Source organism: Gambusia affinis, linkage group LG23 (assembly GCF_019740435.1).
Source record: "Gambusia affinis linkage group LG23, SWU_Gaff_1.0, whole genome shotgun sequence".
Classification (NCBI taxonomy): domain Eukaryota; kingdom Metazoa; phylum Chordata; class Actinopteri; order Cyprinodontiformes; family Poeciliidae; genus Gambusia; species Gambusia affinis.
Genome location: NC_057890.1, coordinates 6,994,101 through 7,011,018, shown reverse-complemented (window position 1 = coordinate 7,011,018; position 16,918 = coordinate 6,994,101). Strand labels below are relative to the sequence as shown.

The 16,918-nt window shown below is 39.5% G+C and overlaps 1 protein-coding gene across 1 annotated transcript in view; it reads right to left on the bottom strand.

Moving 5' to 3' along the window:
* The window catches only part of slc37a3 (solute carrier family 37 member 3), a 65,457-nt gene that overhangs the window by 33,892 nt on the left and 14,647 nt on the right, over window positions 1-16,918 (bottom strand). Inside the window, exon 3 of the mRNA XM_044108915.1 lies at window positions 11,820-11,903. The gene's annotated coding sequence lies outside the window, so the exon portion shown is untranslated. The remainder of the gene's footprint in view (window positions 1-11,819; window positions 11,904-16,918) is intronic.

The following is a 16,918-nucleotide window of genomic DNA, read 5'->3' as shown; positions in this document are numbered from 1 at the left end:
CCATCAGTAAATATGCAGTTCTGGAAAAAATGAAGAGGCCACTGCACTGAACCCCATTGAAAACCTCCTGGTTATTCCACCAAATATTAATTTCTGGACTCTTCCCCGAGTTAAAACATTAGTATGTAGTTTCTAAATTAATATGAACTTGTTTTCTTGCCTTATTTGAGGGCTGACCTTTCATTTTCTGAAAGAAATGTACATTTTTTTCCTTGGAATTTCATAGATATGTTGTCAGTAGTCCATAGAATGAAAGAACAATCTTCCTTTTACTCAAATATATAAAGAATAAAATCAGAGAAACTGATCATTTTAAGTGGGTTTCTATTTCTGTCCAGAGCTCCATATATATATATAATTTAGGACTGTAGCAATGAATCAATGATTGAAATAATTGTCAAATAAATCAGTAATCAACAGACTCAAACAAACATATTCAGAGCTGTAACTAAGCCACAATTGTACAAAATATATTTACAATTTGCATACAAGTTAAAATCTTTATCTGTAAAAATGTTTTAGCCAAAACTCCTCAAGCAGCTTCGTTTTTTAGTTATTTTTTACTAAAGAAATGCTCCAGTGTTGCATAAATTAAAAAAAAATCTGCAGAATGTGCCATTTAAAAAAAAAAAAAAATCTAATCAATCAGAACAATCGATTAATTGATTACCAAAACAACTGATATTTGCAATCCTAATACAACTTCCAAATAAAGTTAATATACACACATGTCAAACATCTGACTACCTACTGATGCACGTTAAGAAACGACCTGAGTCTAATCAAACTAAACTCCAGGCAGCTGAAGTTTCAGGATTGGGACAACTTCCCGTCTGTGATTGTGGAATGATTTTCTGCTCTCTGGCAGAAAATCCTGAAGGACAGCATCTCTCCATGAGCTCCTGACCCTAAGCTCAAGGACACGGGTTATCAGCAGGACAACGACCCAATGACTTTCCAGCTCCACTCACCATTATCTGCAGGGACCTGTTGGCCGCTGCAGTGCATTGGGAAAGTTTTAACCTGATCCTCTGAAACTTCGGTCTGTGCTGTGATGATTTCACAATCCTTGCGGTGTTGTGAAGCCTTCGCATTTTGGGAACTAACTTTCTTATGGACGCAAGTTGGACAGGGTGGGACTACCGGAGGCGTAAATAATCTCGCAAGTTGTGGTTTGTTACCATTAAACCCAGATGTTCTCTAACAGGTAAGGCCCAGAGCCTCGTCAAAAACTCACTAAACCCCTCGGCTCTCTGTGCTGATCCTGACACAGCTCATTAAACTGTCATTACACGCCTCCCGAGGGTGAAGGCCTCGGACCTGCTCGTTACAACGCCAACAGAAAACAGAGCTCGCTAAATGGATCCGAACGCGTCCACCAATAACCCTCCATTATATTTTGCCACAGAAAAAAGGCTGTAGAATGTAAACAAACATTAAACAGGAAGCATTTTTCCATGAAGAGGACTGATCAGAAGGTGCCACAAACTGCGACAGCCTCCTACCATAGCATGAGTTATTGGCAGACCTCGAAGGTCCACGTCTCTCCTTCCTTCCTCACATTTTCCAGAAAGTTATTGGGGATCCGGGGAGAAAGGCCGAATTAGCCCGCGATGATGAGGAACAGATTTCAGATACAGGTGTTTCAGAGGAAACGGCTGGGAGGTCCTGCCACATTTAGCTAATTCTGTTAGATAATTAAATAGTTTTAGACATGCAGTCCAAGAATGGAGCTTTTACTGGTTAATTTTATTAGGAGATTCCCCGTTCAGCTTGCTTAGCATGTCCTCGGAGTTGGGTTACAGAAAACATGTCAATCCTAGCAGCAGTAATACTTTTCAACTTCTTCCTCTATTTTAATGGTCACTCTTTTCTGCTCACTATTAAACTTGACCCATAAACTTGACCCTGGCCTTTTTCAGAGTCTGTATACAATTAGTCGATTACTAAATTAGTTGACGATTATTTCAGTAATCAATTAACCATGTCAGCCTTATTATCAAATACCTTCTTACCTAACTTTGAGACTCCTTTCCAGAAAATATCAACCATTCTTCTGAAATGCATTGCTTGCATTTCCAGACTCAACCAAGTGCCACTCAACAATTAAAGGTTTGCTCCCAAAACTTACTGGGAATTTATTGGAACTTGATTACTTGCCTAGAACCTATCAAATATTTCACTGGAACTCAAAGGTTTTTGTCCAAAATGTACAAGATACCTTCCAGGAAATGCTATGGGATTATCAGTTACCCTTTCATAATTTACCAAGAAGCCTTAGAGATTAGTTTCCCAAACTATTTAACTCAATGGTTACTTTTCCAAAACCTCTTAAGTACTTTATCAGAACTATGAGATTACTTTGGATTTCCATGGAACTTCTTGGTTGCTAGCCCAGACTTTAGAAAGTACTTCACTAAAACCTAAAGGTAACTTTGCTAGAACCTACCCGATCAAGCATTTTCTGTTTACTTCACAGAATCCACCATGGAATTTCTTATAACTCTTATGGAATATGTAGGTTACTTTACCAGGGAACTTTTCGTACATCTGTTTGGGTCCATTTGGATGCCAGTCCACTGAGGTAGTTAGGAGGCCACATTGTCCCAGTGGCAAAACAAAAATGTTCCCCAGCTGAGACGATGTTTGAAACCTGACACACTGGTTTCGAACTCATAACTGCAGTCCACCTCGTTTTGGAGAACTTTCATGTTTCTTGGTCTTTCTAGGCTCAAGTGTTATTATGATGTACACCATGAACCATCCTCCAGTCAAAACCGTGTGAGCCAAAAGTGTTTATTTTAAACCCTCCAGTAATTACCTAAATATGCCTCGAAGATATGTGCGGTGGAAGAAAAATGCCATGTGTATATTTAGGGTAAATGCTATGATAGTTACAGTCAAAACATGACACAGCAGCTAATACACCACTGCCTTAAAAACGAGCCGCTTCCTGGCACTAATGTGCTGGAAAGTCATTCAGAAGAGAGCTGGACTTGTTCTATTAATGTTTCACAGAGCATTTTAAAAGCGGCGCTGCGGAGATCTGTGGTTGGTGTGCCATCGGGAGAGCTTTCAAACAATAGACAGAATGGGGTTTCCGCTGCTTTGTGATGGAAAACTCGCCAGGCTGTGGCTGTCTGCCATTACAGTGAGCCGGCCACAATTAAGAGGAAGACTTAAATGTGAAAGCGGCTTGGTGCAAAAGCCTGCACGGCGCTTTGTCTTCAAACACAGTCTGACGCGTCTACTAAAAGGGAAGAATGAACTCGGAATGCGGTCTGTTTTATTCATAAACGCGAATCTGGAGAGTTTAAAAGTTCACGTTGCCACGAAAATAAAGAAAGGAAGAAAACAAAGCATAACGGTGAATTTTAAATCACCATCTCTGGTAGAAATGAGTCTGCTGAATGTAATAAACAGTGGAAAGAAAAGAAAAAAAAAGCCCAACTCTAACAAACATTATTCTTGGTGAGCCGCCAGGTTTTTGTCCTCATCCAGGCCCAGAGTACTCTCAAGTGGGCCTGAGTGTTGTCCTGGTGTTTAAAGAAAAGGAAAACAAGCCAGAGGCTCCACTGCGAGACATACAGCTACACTCCACTCTAAACACGCACAAAAATGCACAACAGTCCACATTTCTGTCTTCCCTTATGCCTGGCTGCAGTGCTTCAACACACAAGATTTACTGCTATTAAGCCGTTTTCCACAGTCTAATTTTCTACTGATGCCTCCAGTTAACACTCATCCAGTTCAGACTCAAACCAACCAAAGGAAGTTGTGTTTGTAGCTTCACTGTCAAGGCATTGTGGTTATTTTATAGGCATATGTCAAGTGGCTGAGTTGGGTTTCAGTCTCAATTTGAATTGATTATTACTAAATTGTTTCAGCGCATCATTTCTACAGCTCAAAGTCATTTTAATGAGACAACAGAGTGACTAGATGTCTGTTTTCAGTGGGTGCAGCAGCAGCACTAAAACACCAGTTATTGTGCACTGTAAGATGGCCATCAGAAAGAAAACAACACTTATCCTTATCTTACAAAAAGTGTGAAATGTTTAAGAAAAATATGAATAGGCAATAAAGAAGTACCACTCTTTTAAAGGTTGCACTGTTTAAATCTAGAGTTTGTAGGTGGCAAACTCTAGACTTCTGTCTGTGCTGTCAGATTGCACAGATAGCTTGGCAACAAGATAACCAAAATTATCTTGTTATAAGAGCAGAATGGTCAGAAACGTTCTGCATTTTCTGCACTTTCTGTATTTCTGCATTAAAATTTTCATGTATTTGTCATTTTGTAGAAATCAGTTTTCACTCAGGGCTTGTTTTGATGTTTTTTGTCCATGAAGCCAAATTTTGTTGATTATGATTGATTTGCAAAAGCAACAAAAGGGATTAAATATCACCAATATATCAGTTATAAGTGCCATTAAAAGTAGTGAAGTGTAACTTAGTAAGTACTAAACTGAGTTTAAGGAATGTTTGTGTGCAAATTCAGCCATTTTCAGAGGGCATAAATGTGAGGATGTAATAATTTATTCCTTCACAGAAACCGCATCTATCTGGTTACAATTTGCAGAATATTTTTTAAAAAGGTCAAATGTCACTTCTCTTTAACTAATACTAAATTTTATGTGTCCAGACATGTTAAAACACAGACAGGCTTTGTTCCCACATGACTTTGTGTCATTTTTGCTCTTGACAGGTGGATTTTTAAACCAATGGAGGAAGTCAAAGCTGTTCACTCTGCAACAAAGTCAGCCAATAGGAAGAAAGAGATATAGGGCGGGTCCTTAAAGAGACGGACCGTTTTGTGGAGATAATTTGAGGTACGTTGGACATTTTTTCATAACGGGGAGGAATTCAAAACCCCAAGATTTCACATAAAAAACACAATGAGGTTACTGATGGAGTTAAAGAAGTGGAAGTGAAGATGAAAATCCTTACGTTTTTCAGATTAAGATTTCAAAAGATCTCTTTGTTATAATTAAGAAAAGATGATGTGAAAATATGTGTGTGCTTTGCTTATTTGATAAATTATTCTGTATTAAAAAAATAGTTCTAACTGAAGTCAATGACTCTAGTGAGTCTAATCTTAGCCTTGAATACTTTGCCTCGTATGTTTCCCATGCCCCACTGTCACCCAAGAGCCCAAGCCACATATTTTAAACAAAAAGGTATTTCCTCGGCCATTATTTTTATTTTTAATAAGATTTCAGCTCATAGCGACCAAGTGAGGACCCCGTGTGCTCCACTGCATAGCTCGCATTTTTACACACGGGCTGTTTATACAGCTGCATAACTTTCGGAGCCTGGTTCTGGGCCGAGCAGGGTGACGCAGATGTTTTGGGTTCTGGCCGGTGCCATCTGGTAACTCCGGCTCCCAGGAGAACATAGCGGGATGAGGATTTAACTGTGGAAGGTGGAGCATGGAAAACAGATACGGTGTCCATGGGGATAAGAAGTGTACGGGGGGGAGAGAGAAAGCGTTTGGAGGAAAGCGCTGATGAAAAGGGTCTGAACAGAACAGGTTGACGAGGAGATGGAGGGCAGGGTGAAGGGTTTAGTTGAGGAAGCTGGCGTGAACTAACCGACAGCGAGCTGGACGGTGGGAATGTTGCGTGTGAAATTGCGGGCATTAAGAAGCGAGGAAACGGCAGGGCAAGACGGCACGGTGTGAGCATCTTGGTGAGTGTTGCAGAGGAGGAAAAAAAAAAAAAGACAACGTACGGTTCCTCGCAAACATATCCATACGTCTTGATCCCCATCACACTTTTTCACAGAGGGATGTGAAAACAGCAAAACAAAGCGGTACGAAAGAGGCAAGATTAGAAGAATTCTTACGTTTTTCATATTAAGATTTCAAATCTGTGGCATGCACAGTTATTCAGTCCCCTCATGGAGTCAACTTCCTTAAGATGGCATCTAATTATCACAGAGTCCAGCTGTCTGTAATTTAATCTCAGAGATACCGTTGTGAACAAGTTTACAGCACAGTTGAGATATGAAACGACATCCCAAGCTTTGGACATATCGCACAATCCGTCAGCCAAGCACTTAAAGAATATAACGAAAACAAAAAATGCAAAGACATGGCAAGAAGAAACCCTTCGTTGAAAGAAATGCATGAGGCATGTGTGTTAGAAAAATGACACTGCACATTTCCCTGAAAACATCAGAGCTTGTAGAGACTGAAAGATTCAGGATTAAGAAATTTATCTTTTAGCAGCAACAACATTAAACATGCAGCCAGATCAAAGCATCAAAATGGTCCAGTCAAAGTCCAGGCCTAAAGCACAATGAGAATATGATTCACAGATCATATTCAGATTGACTAAACTTATGAACTCAAGGCATCATAGTAGAAACAGGCAAAAGCTCCAGTCTCTGACTAGTAAACAAACCCAAAACAACAGCCGTAAGGTCAAAGAAACTTATGCAAATCAGCCTTTCCGGACGTCTTTTAGAAAAAAAAATTAAGAAAACCATGCGTCACTCTTTCCTTCCACTTTGCAATAATGCACTTCTTTGTGTTGGTCTATCACATAAAACCCCAATAAAACAATGGTTTATAGCTCATGAAGTCACATCTTCCATCTAACATCATTCCGTTCCTCTCATCCTAGCAGCTAAATTGGTCCCTGCTCAACACTAAACCACATCAGTAACACGACTACCATCACTCTCTGGAAGTGCCGCCGTGAGACGCCGACGGTTTATTTGTGCATAATTAGTAGGTAACTGGTCAGACAACATAAACTAACACCTAATTACAACTCACTAACTTCACCAAACGACTCAGAGTCTTGTGACAACTTACTGGATGCGTCTATTAGGAGAGCACTTCTTCAGCATGCTGAAAAGATTACACGTTTTGATTGCAAACACATTCCCAGCAGGTTTCTGTTGGCAAAATTCATCAGCCAATCAGCAAAACAGCTGCATTATGTTAAACAAGGGCCAGAAGTACCAAACATCTGCACAATTATTGCTCTCCACGCTCGTGAACAAGAATCATGTTCGTCTGACATGTGTAATTCTGAGTCATAGTTCTTGTCAGGCCTCCCCCATCTGGACAAATAATGACTAATAAAGACTCTTTTGTCCCCTGAAGGAATTTAGTTGCAGAAGACGGTCGAGGGAGATAAGTGGAAGAGCAGAAGTTCTGAAAAGAAGCGGGTCCAGCGGGGGGTGACCACAGCTGCAGCACAGAGTGCACACGAAATGAGTTTCATTTCCTAGCCTGGCGAGCACGACCACGCGAGGAAATAGAGTTCGCGGCCCAGACACGTAAAAATGCCACTTCGAGCCGATTCGTCCAAACGTCCGATGAGTCGTCTGAGGATTGAAGCCTCGGGCCACTTCGGTTCCTCTCCCGTCTGAGCTTCTGGCACTCTTTGATTCAGCTCAGCTGTAACAACAGTAAAGCTGAAGGTTGCAGGTTGTTTCGGGTGGAGGAGTTGGAGGCAGTGAGGGAGAGGAACTTTACTTCACTCAACCCTGTTTTATGGGATCCCTTCGAGATTGGGTATTTTGCATTTCTTTTAACAGAGAGCTAAGGAAAATCGGTATCCTCCAAACTTATGGCCCTGCCTTTTTAAAGATGCGTGAAAAGCTTTTAAATCAGCTCAGCAGTACAATCACAGTGGCTCCTCTTTGTCCGATTTCCATCAGATCAGATTTGCTATCCTCCAACATATCTGAATCAAATTAATGGTTTGTTACCAGTCGTCTGCAGACCAACTCCAGTCCAGTTAAAGTTTCAGTGGAGGTCAGGAAACTCTGCTGGTTTATGTTTTTATTGGTATGGTACCCAAACAACAAGTTGGTGTAAAAGAACCAACTTGTTGAGTAATGATTATTGAGTCTTGATTTCTGCATTATGTCACTCTTTGTGTTGTTTATTTATTTTTTTGACATTGGCAGCACATCAGAGTTTTGCATACATTTGTCATTGAAATGCAGCCAGAGACCAAAAGCAATGTTCCAATTGCTGTGTTTCCATTAACTAAGAAACGCAATAATAATAAAAAAAAAGTATTCACACATGAATAAGTTTGATAATGTGACGAGTCATTAAAAAAAGAATTTAATCGTCACGCCATCCTCTTCCTACGACTTCCTGTTGTCGTCTTCATCTTTTCCGCCGGTGTACCATCCAGTTGCTGATCACACAACTTGTGTGATGTGATAAAAGTGTTTCCGACGCAGTTTTGCAAAATACACCACCTTCAATACAGTTGAAAAACCAACTCATTCCAGCGCAAAAACTTTTTTTTTTAAAACTGACATCTTTTCATTGAGAATTTATTTTCATAATTCCAATTTGTGCAGTTTTAAGGTCAATGCAAACACAGCTTCTAATTTTCATCTTTGATTTTTTTTTTTTTTTACCTTTCTTGCTAGTGACATCAGCTTTGTCTTGTAGAAAGATAGAAATGGGTCTTTATCCACCCTGCTGGTCAGGGCCTAAATAAAATCTTTGTCTTAATTTACTAGAAACCTAAAAAAATTTAATAATAAACATTTAATGTAAATATTTCAAAGTCCAAGTAATTTAAAACAAGGTTTGTGTGATTTTCTTCGTGTAGAAAGAATTAACTCAAATAAAACAGTTTTTTTTTTTTCTTTTGATTGAGAAATTGTTACTTCAGTTAAGATCCATTTTTATAGTTATTTACCATGGGAGCATAAACTAATATTGAGCAAAAGCAAACAGTTCATTTCTGGAGATGGAAGAGTTAAAAGTATATATATTTTTTTCAATTAAGATTTGCAGTTTTACTTAAAAATAGTCATAATAATAACTCCATCAGTTAGGCAACTATTAGCCAGTTTACAACTCATTAGTCAAAAAACTAGACTTGTATCGAGGAGTAAAAGGTTAAAGGTCAACATCCCTCTCCACAGCAACACTCTCAAGCTCAAGATTCTGCATTGTAGGACTTTGAGTAAAGCAGTGAAGTGATTCTGTTAACTAAACCAAACAGAATCGAACCCTTCAGTTGCCAGGCAGAAAAGTTATCACTCATATTTTTCTTGTAAAACACTTTGCTGGTTAAGTGCACACACTATAATAGGTTGTTTTTATCTCAGCTACAAAAAAAAATAAAATAAAATCCAAAGACTTTGGAAACTTGGAGAACTATTTCTCAATACTCTTTATCAATTCAGCTTGAACGTTTGCACCGTCACAGTGAAACTGCACTGTCCAAACCTACAGGCAAATATGAACAAGATCCGTCTCGTGTGTATTTTAAGCACCACCAGGGGGCGGTGCGTTCAAGTCTGAACGGCAGTCATTGAGCTGAAAACACACAAACTCGCAGTTTAAGCAGAAATGGCAAAACTCAAACATCAATATTTGTATAAATCGACATGAAATGTATATTTAAAAAATATCTTTGACACGATTCACATGAACTCATTTGTAATGGAGAGCATTATTTCATGTTTGTAATCCCACAGAAGGAGGCTTGCTGCAGTATCTTTGCTGCAATCAGTGTGTAAAGACGGCATCAAACTGGAAAGAATAACACTGTCTGTGTAAACTGAAACTGGCTCCCGAACTAAATTCAACTAGGCCGCTGAGGAGGAGAGGCCGTGTGCACCGAGCTGTGCTTTTCCATCCGAGGTGCAAGAAACCAACTCAAATCATGTAAACCGTAGGAAAAAGAAGGCAACAACAAGTTTGAGCTCGGTTTTAATGTTGCAGCAGAGATCAAAAATATTGTTGTCCTTCTTCTACTCTGCCCTCCCCCATCATACTTCCCACAGACTCCCAGAACAATTCATCTCGTAAAACCCAAACTCGCCTCGCCATATGTGAAAACGCATGGCTCCCGGGGGTGCCCTGAAAGAAAATTAGTGGCCAGGAGACAGCAGTATAGGATCCTTGTTTTCGTGCTTTGTTTTTTTTTGGAAAGTTTGTCAGAATCAGACGCTGCAGACCTAAACTCCAGCAGCTCTAGCTAATGCAATAATGACTTTTTTTTTTTACTTTTACTTTGAGTATGACTGTGGTCTTCTGTAATATTAGATCTGTTTGCACTTTGGGTTACATTACACAAAGAGGGGGCAGGAGGAGATAGTATACACACTGCTGAAAAAGGACGCTAAGTATCTAAATCCCTTCTGTAAACACCGCTCCCGTGGACACGTGCCAATTTGCAGCACTTGTCAAACCCACATATATCATGTGTGCTATATTGCCTGTGGTGCCTCCCTGTTCCCCTCGGCATGTTTTATTGTTCCAGTTTCAACATTAACATTGTTTTTATTGTGTATTCTTGATAAATGACTTTAGTTCTGACAACTGGATATTTAAGCATTTGTTTACGGGGTCTAAATGTATCCTCTTGGTGCCAAATGTCAGTCTCACCAAAACACCGTTCTAAAAGTCAAGACGTCCCAAAAGAGTTTGCATTTCAAAATATTTTATTATCCGTTTAATATAGACATTTGGATCAATGACAGAATAGGGAAAACAGATCATCTTAAGGAAATTAGGTCTTCAAAATTCCCTTTAAATGGAAACTCGCAGAGCGAGCTAGCTAGCTAGTTGTTAGCACTGACTTTGGCAATGGACCAACCATCTATAATCCTAGAAACTGACATTGTTCAGACCAGAATCCCCTGAAGGTAAAATACATTTTACTGATAACAAGTCCATGGTATTTAATTAAAACAAAAAGACTATTAGCTTATCTTACTGTTTTGAAAATGGAAAATAATCCATATTCATTTCCACCAGCAAATGGACTCTCACTGGGCAGGCAGACTAAACCCAAATACCTAACGCACCGTTATGCTAGCACGATGACAAACGAGACGCACTAGTACGTCTTGTGCTTGTCGCAAGCAGTGACTGTTTTCTATCTCCTAATAAATGGACTGTGCTGAGTGATGCCAGTAGTTCCACCCTAAGTGCTAAACTAATGGAAACATTAGTCTGGACGAACAGAGAAGTTCTGACTGGAGAGTCAAGCTAGCCTCTAGTTGTCAGGAACCAGTTTCAAATTGTTCTTCAACCATCATAAAACCATTCATAACCATGCTAATGCAAATTCTTAAATCTTGTGAGGATCAAACTAATTAGTCATTTACATCCATGGTCTTTCACAGAGAAGGTCATGTTATGCTAACTGTTAGCTTTGATGCTCATTTTAAAGCTAATCTCTTTCTACAAAATGCAACAGTTCCACAAGCCTTCCACCGCAGTTAGACAAACAAATGGAAACATAAACCTGACCTATCATTTAAGCTACAAAGTCATTCACAAGTTCAAATTTTACGTTACAGTTTTACAATAATGGAAGTGGAGTCAAAATCATCTCAGAGACGTTCTGACCAGAGAGTCAAGCAGTCAGCTAGTTTCAAAGCAGAGTTCAGCCATTTTAAAACAACAACTGGACCCTTATGGAAACACGATGATCTGAACCTTTGCATCTAATGACATTCACTTTAAATTGATATTCAGATAAAAGCCTGGCTAATTAGCTTCAACGCTTTACCCTGACTCTCAAGTGAGAACCTCTCTCTGTTTCTAGAAAACTGAGGCAAAATTAAGAGAAGCTGTTAAAATCTGATGAATTCAGAAAAAGCTAAACCAAAAGGCCCTCAAATACACAGAGTAGCTTTACAAAATAAATGTCACAAAACACCATTGTAAATTAAATGATGAAATAAAACTGGTTGGCAAAAAAGCTCCCCATTTAAAAAATAAAAAAAATATTGTTTTCATTTCTAGAGACTTATTTATTATAGTTGTATTCATTTATTTTATTTATGCATTTGGTTTTATATGATGTAGGTCACCATACCTGCATTGATCAGGCTCTAAAGAGATTACTGCATTGGAGTGTGTGTTGCCTCACAGAGTGGGATTTTCCAATCTCCACAGAAACCTAGACAAAAAAAGGGGGGGGGGGAAATCAATTAGTTTAACAAGTCACAGATTTAAACTATGTTTATGGAAGAAGTATTCTAGGCTGTTTGTCTTATTTTGTTTTCTCTATAGCATGCATGTGAAGAAAAGGAAATCTAGACATATTTTTATAAGTACCAAGACGTGAAAACACAGCACATGTAGTGTGAAATCAGTAAGAAGAAACTCCCAACATAAGGAAGCATACTTTATGGTTTATTACTGTTTTCAGTGTGTGGGGTTTTGTTAGGATTATCTCCCAAATGACACAAGAAGCATTTCGGTGCCATTATCCCCGTTTTGTTGAAGCCAGCCAAGTTTTAAACATCAGGCTTCACTTCTCCATCTCTAGTGGAAACCGTGAGCGCTCGGAATGATGGGAAACTTTTACTACACCAACATGTAAACTTTGAGGAAACTAATTGTGTGTCATTATGCCCACTGCACTGCTCTGGTACTTTTCTGTGTTTACTTAAACTGAAAACAAACCCCAAGAAGCTTGGCTCTAATTGTGTGGTTGGTTTATTTTATTTGTATAGAGCAGCATTATGTTCCTTCAAGCTTTGGATTACACTCTGATATTTCCCCCCTACTTTAAAAACACACTACTTGTATGTCTCTGTGCGAAACATCTGGATCACAAAACTACTTTCTCTCTCTCTCTCTCTCTTTTTTTTTTCCTCCCACCCCCAAATCAAAACCAGCGATCTTTGACTTACAGCATTCGAGTTGGGTAAGATATGCTGCTAATATATGTCAGCCCATATTGCTTTTGAACATCTGCCAAGCACTTCCAAGTGTTTCAACCAACTTGTTGTGACCAAGCTGAAGTGTGGAGATTAAATGGCCCGTGCATCAACAAGTAGGCCGCAAGCAGAAGAGCGGCCGCATCACGTCTCTTGTCGTTTACGCTAGCTGTGCTAGCGGCGCGCTCGATGTCAGAACGGAGCCTGGTGAAAGTATTCACGCCCCTGGAACCGTCACCACGTCGCATCTTAATTCATTTTATTCAGATTTTGTATTATAGGCCACCGCAGAGTGACACAAATGTAGTTGTTCAAGTATTTTGCGTATAAAAATCTGAAAAGTCTGGTGTGCATTTTACGCTGGTAGTGGAATTAGCATCTGCAACAAAAAAAAAAAAAAGACCAAAAAATTATTTTCCTAATCACAACAGGTTTTACTCTAGCATTAATTTTAACATATGTCCATCTCTGAGTAGCTTTTCTGTTTCTACTACCGTGTTTGACCTACAATATGGTGGAAAACTTTAATCCTGTAAGTCCTAAACGGGCAAACATATTTACTCATCGGACATTTAAAGAACTGGGCAGAATTAAAATAAGGAGATTTCAAATTTAGGACATAAAGGGTTAAACAGGACTTCTTTCAGCAACGACTTCTACAGCTCTTCTAGAAATGCCAGTGAACAAATGATAGTTGTCAAAAATACATTTAGATAGTTCGCAGTTAGTTTGCGCTCACAAAGTTTTGCATACGGTCAAGAATAATTTTTTAAAAAAGCCAAATTTTATTTTATTTCACTAATGTTCAACGACCTTTCAGGCCTTCACACTGCAGCCGGATTTACACTCACTTGGACTGGATTCTACACGCAGTTGTGCTCTCCATTAATTAATTTTTTTTTGCAGGACTCTGGTCTTGCTGACAGATCCTCACAGAAGAGCTACTGATAACTTCTGAAGCGAACTGGTTCCAGGAGGCTTGATTTAAAAACGCAAAACACCGGCGGTCACCTGAACACAACATCCCTCGGGTGACATGTTTACTTTTTGGAAACCTTGCAGATTCCCTCCCAACTCCACTAAACAATTTTGCTCCCAAATAAATAAATAAAATAGAGGCGCAATTAGAAAAGCTCAAGGCGTGCTTTTGCAAGGTTGATGCAGTGAAAGTGAGTGGGGACAAGCAGTTGGGGTGAGCACTGAAAAGACACTAACTTATTACTTTTTTTTGCTGCTTTTTTAAAATCTAATAGAGTGAGGAGAGATGTGGCAAACCTGGATTTCATAAGGAGGCCGCTCTCTGACTCAAACCGTTAGCGTGTGGTAAGGCTGCGGGTATGTTTGGAAGAGAAGACGAGGAGGAAGAAAGGGAGGAGAAGCTCGTGATTCTGTGGTATGACCAGCGAGTGGAGCATGGAAGAACCCGCTGACCTTAAGATCCTCCTTTCTCTTCCCTTTGCCTTCCTCGCTCGTGCCATTTCCATCACCTCCAGTTGATCCTGTGTTAATAATAGGCCGAGGCCTGCAAGCATCCAGGATGTTCACCACCAACCAAATGCTATTTTTCTTCCCCCCCATCCCCCTTCTCCAATTTTAAAGCTCTTTTGGTCAATCGTGACACAATAAATCTGCAAGGATTAAGCCAAACGGTGAAATCTTAACGTACGTCGCTCTGGTGGAGGTTTTTGAATGTAAAGCAGAAGACATGTGCGTGTTGGAGGCGAACTTGACAGTTATAGTTCCTCATTATTCAGACCTCAGCAGTGGTTTCACAGTCCTGTGCGGTGAGCGACACCAGACATCAGCAGTCTACCTCTCGCCCCGTATTTCACACGCATCCCACACAGGGTGCAAAAAAAACAAAACAAACAAAAAAAAAACCCATCAACAACACCGAGTTCGTTTTGTGTGAAATCACGTGTTCGGCTAAATTATTCAACGGCCGGGGTTTTAGTTTAGAAGCGAACTGGTCCGAATTGGGTTTGCTGACATGTATGTGCTGAGCTGTGCCGAGTCACTGCCGTCCCTTTAACCGTCTTCGCATCGTGTGATTTATGTGTTCGAGTGTCGGCAAGCAGGAGGTTCCAATTTCCAACAGCAGCAGCTTAATAAGCTCGTATTGTGTGCTAATCTTCATATTACATACACATGATTTGCGCCGACTCACATGCGTCGAGCCGCCGCTTTGAAAAGCTGCTGCAGTCAAACTCAGAATTTGATCTATTCAAACCGCAATGTTTTTCCAAAAGAAGAATAATCATTTTTCCTCTGTTTCCCGCTGATTTCCCCCCCCAACACACACACACTGTCCACAGTTTGTTTTAATTACTTCAGGCTGGACGCGTCCCATTTGGTGTAAATTGAATTGCAGCATAGTTGGGAGTTTTAAAATCCCCTTTGTTAATTTTGCACAGTCCTCACGCATGTGTCCTTTTGATAAAATACGCTTCTTTTCAAATCAAACAAAGAACATGATAAATGTTACGTCTTTTGTAGCGGTACAATGCAATATATACATTTTTTTCTTATAAGAGTTGCCGCTAAAGTCACTTGCTTGGCCATAAACTGAAACATACAGAACATTTAAGGTAGAACAGGATTATTTTATTCACACCTCTTTTTACGTCATGTTGCCACCACAAACCACTGTAATTATGTTTTTATGGAACAGATTAACACAAAGTTAATCAAAAAAACAAAAAATGTCAAAAGTGAGTCATCCATTTACAATCAGACTCCTTTGAATCAATTATCCTTCAGAATAACATCACGACTATTGCTTTGCCCTGTTCAAATCTGGTCACTACATGGAAGCCATTGTTGGAAAACAATAAAACTTTAATTAAAAGTTACCACAATCCATGAAGAGGACACAGTTAACATGTGAAGCAAATTGTGAAACACTACATGCGACAGAAAGCCAACACTGCACCTCCCCAGGGGGAACCATGGTGACGACAGCGTCATGCTACAGGAATTATGGGAAGATGAACAGAGACTGAAATTGGGAAATTCTTGATCCAAACATTAGAATTTGCGAAAGACTTGAGTGGATAGAGGTTCAGCTTTCAGCAGGGAATTTATACTAAACATGCAGCCAAAAGTGCAATAAAAGACTATAGTTGGAAGGTCTAGTCATCTAAACTCGATTAGGAATCTACAGATAGATGTGAAAATGTATCTTCAAAAATGATCGGCATCAAAAGTGATTCTTAAACAATTTTAAAAAAAGACTCTGTCGCCTTCAAACGACTAGAAGCTGGTAAGGACAGACACCAAAAAGGCAGTTAAAGCTGGTTCTACAAATGAATACAAATGCAAAAGGCAGCTAAAAATTGTAAAAAAAAAAAAATTTGCTAATTTTCCTTCCACTTCAACTACTTTGTGTCAGTGCATCTCATAAAATTCTCCAAAAAAATAATCAAATTTGTGGCTGTAACTACAAAAAACTTGAGCGACGTCCAGTGGTGGTGAACATTTTAGCGCTGCAATCAGTGCTAACAGCTTATTCAATATCAAACTGGTTTCCAGTTAGCTTGTGAATCTACCAGAATGGGAAAAAAACCCCAAAACAATACCAGGTCCAGCTTGAAGAAAAAACACCCTTATTTGAAGCCGCTGCTATTTGTGAACAAGCCACTAGTTTGCATTTTCAGTGTACAGAATCGTGCACCAGCCCAGACACATAAAAATGTCGGCCAAACTCTAAATTTATAAGTAGTACATAGTATTATGTGTGATGCAACATGCAGTAAAAGCTGCTCGTCGTCTACTCTGATCTCAAGGGGTTAAAACCTGCTTCCAAAGAGAACCGACGGGATATGCTGATGATGTGAAGTTGCAAAGTTTGAATATCCAGGGGGAATATTCCATGCTTTAGCAGTTTGCAATTTGGCCACATTTAACAGCACGGAATAGGCCAGAGTAGTTTTTTTTTTTTTTTTTTTCCTTTCTCGTAAACCGTTTGGAAAACAGATCTCTTAAATATATTTATACTACACCTCAGTTTACAACGCCATCAACTGCAGGGTCACCGATGAGTCAAACAATATGGGTGTTACTGATCCAAAAAGGGAGCAGTGTTTGAAAGGACCACTCGGTTGCACACAATAAACTCAACAATTTATTCTTATCTGAACATGCAGAGGATGGTTAAACATTAATATCGCCTATGGTTTTCTGTAGAGTAATTTATCAATCATGTAATATTTATGCACCTGAAAACAGAAGTGCAATTTCTAGGCTGTAG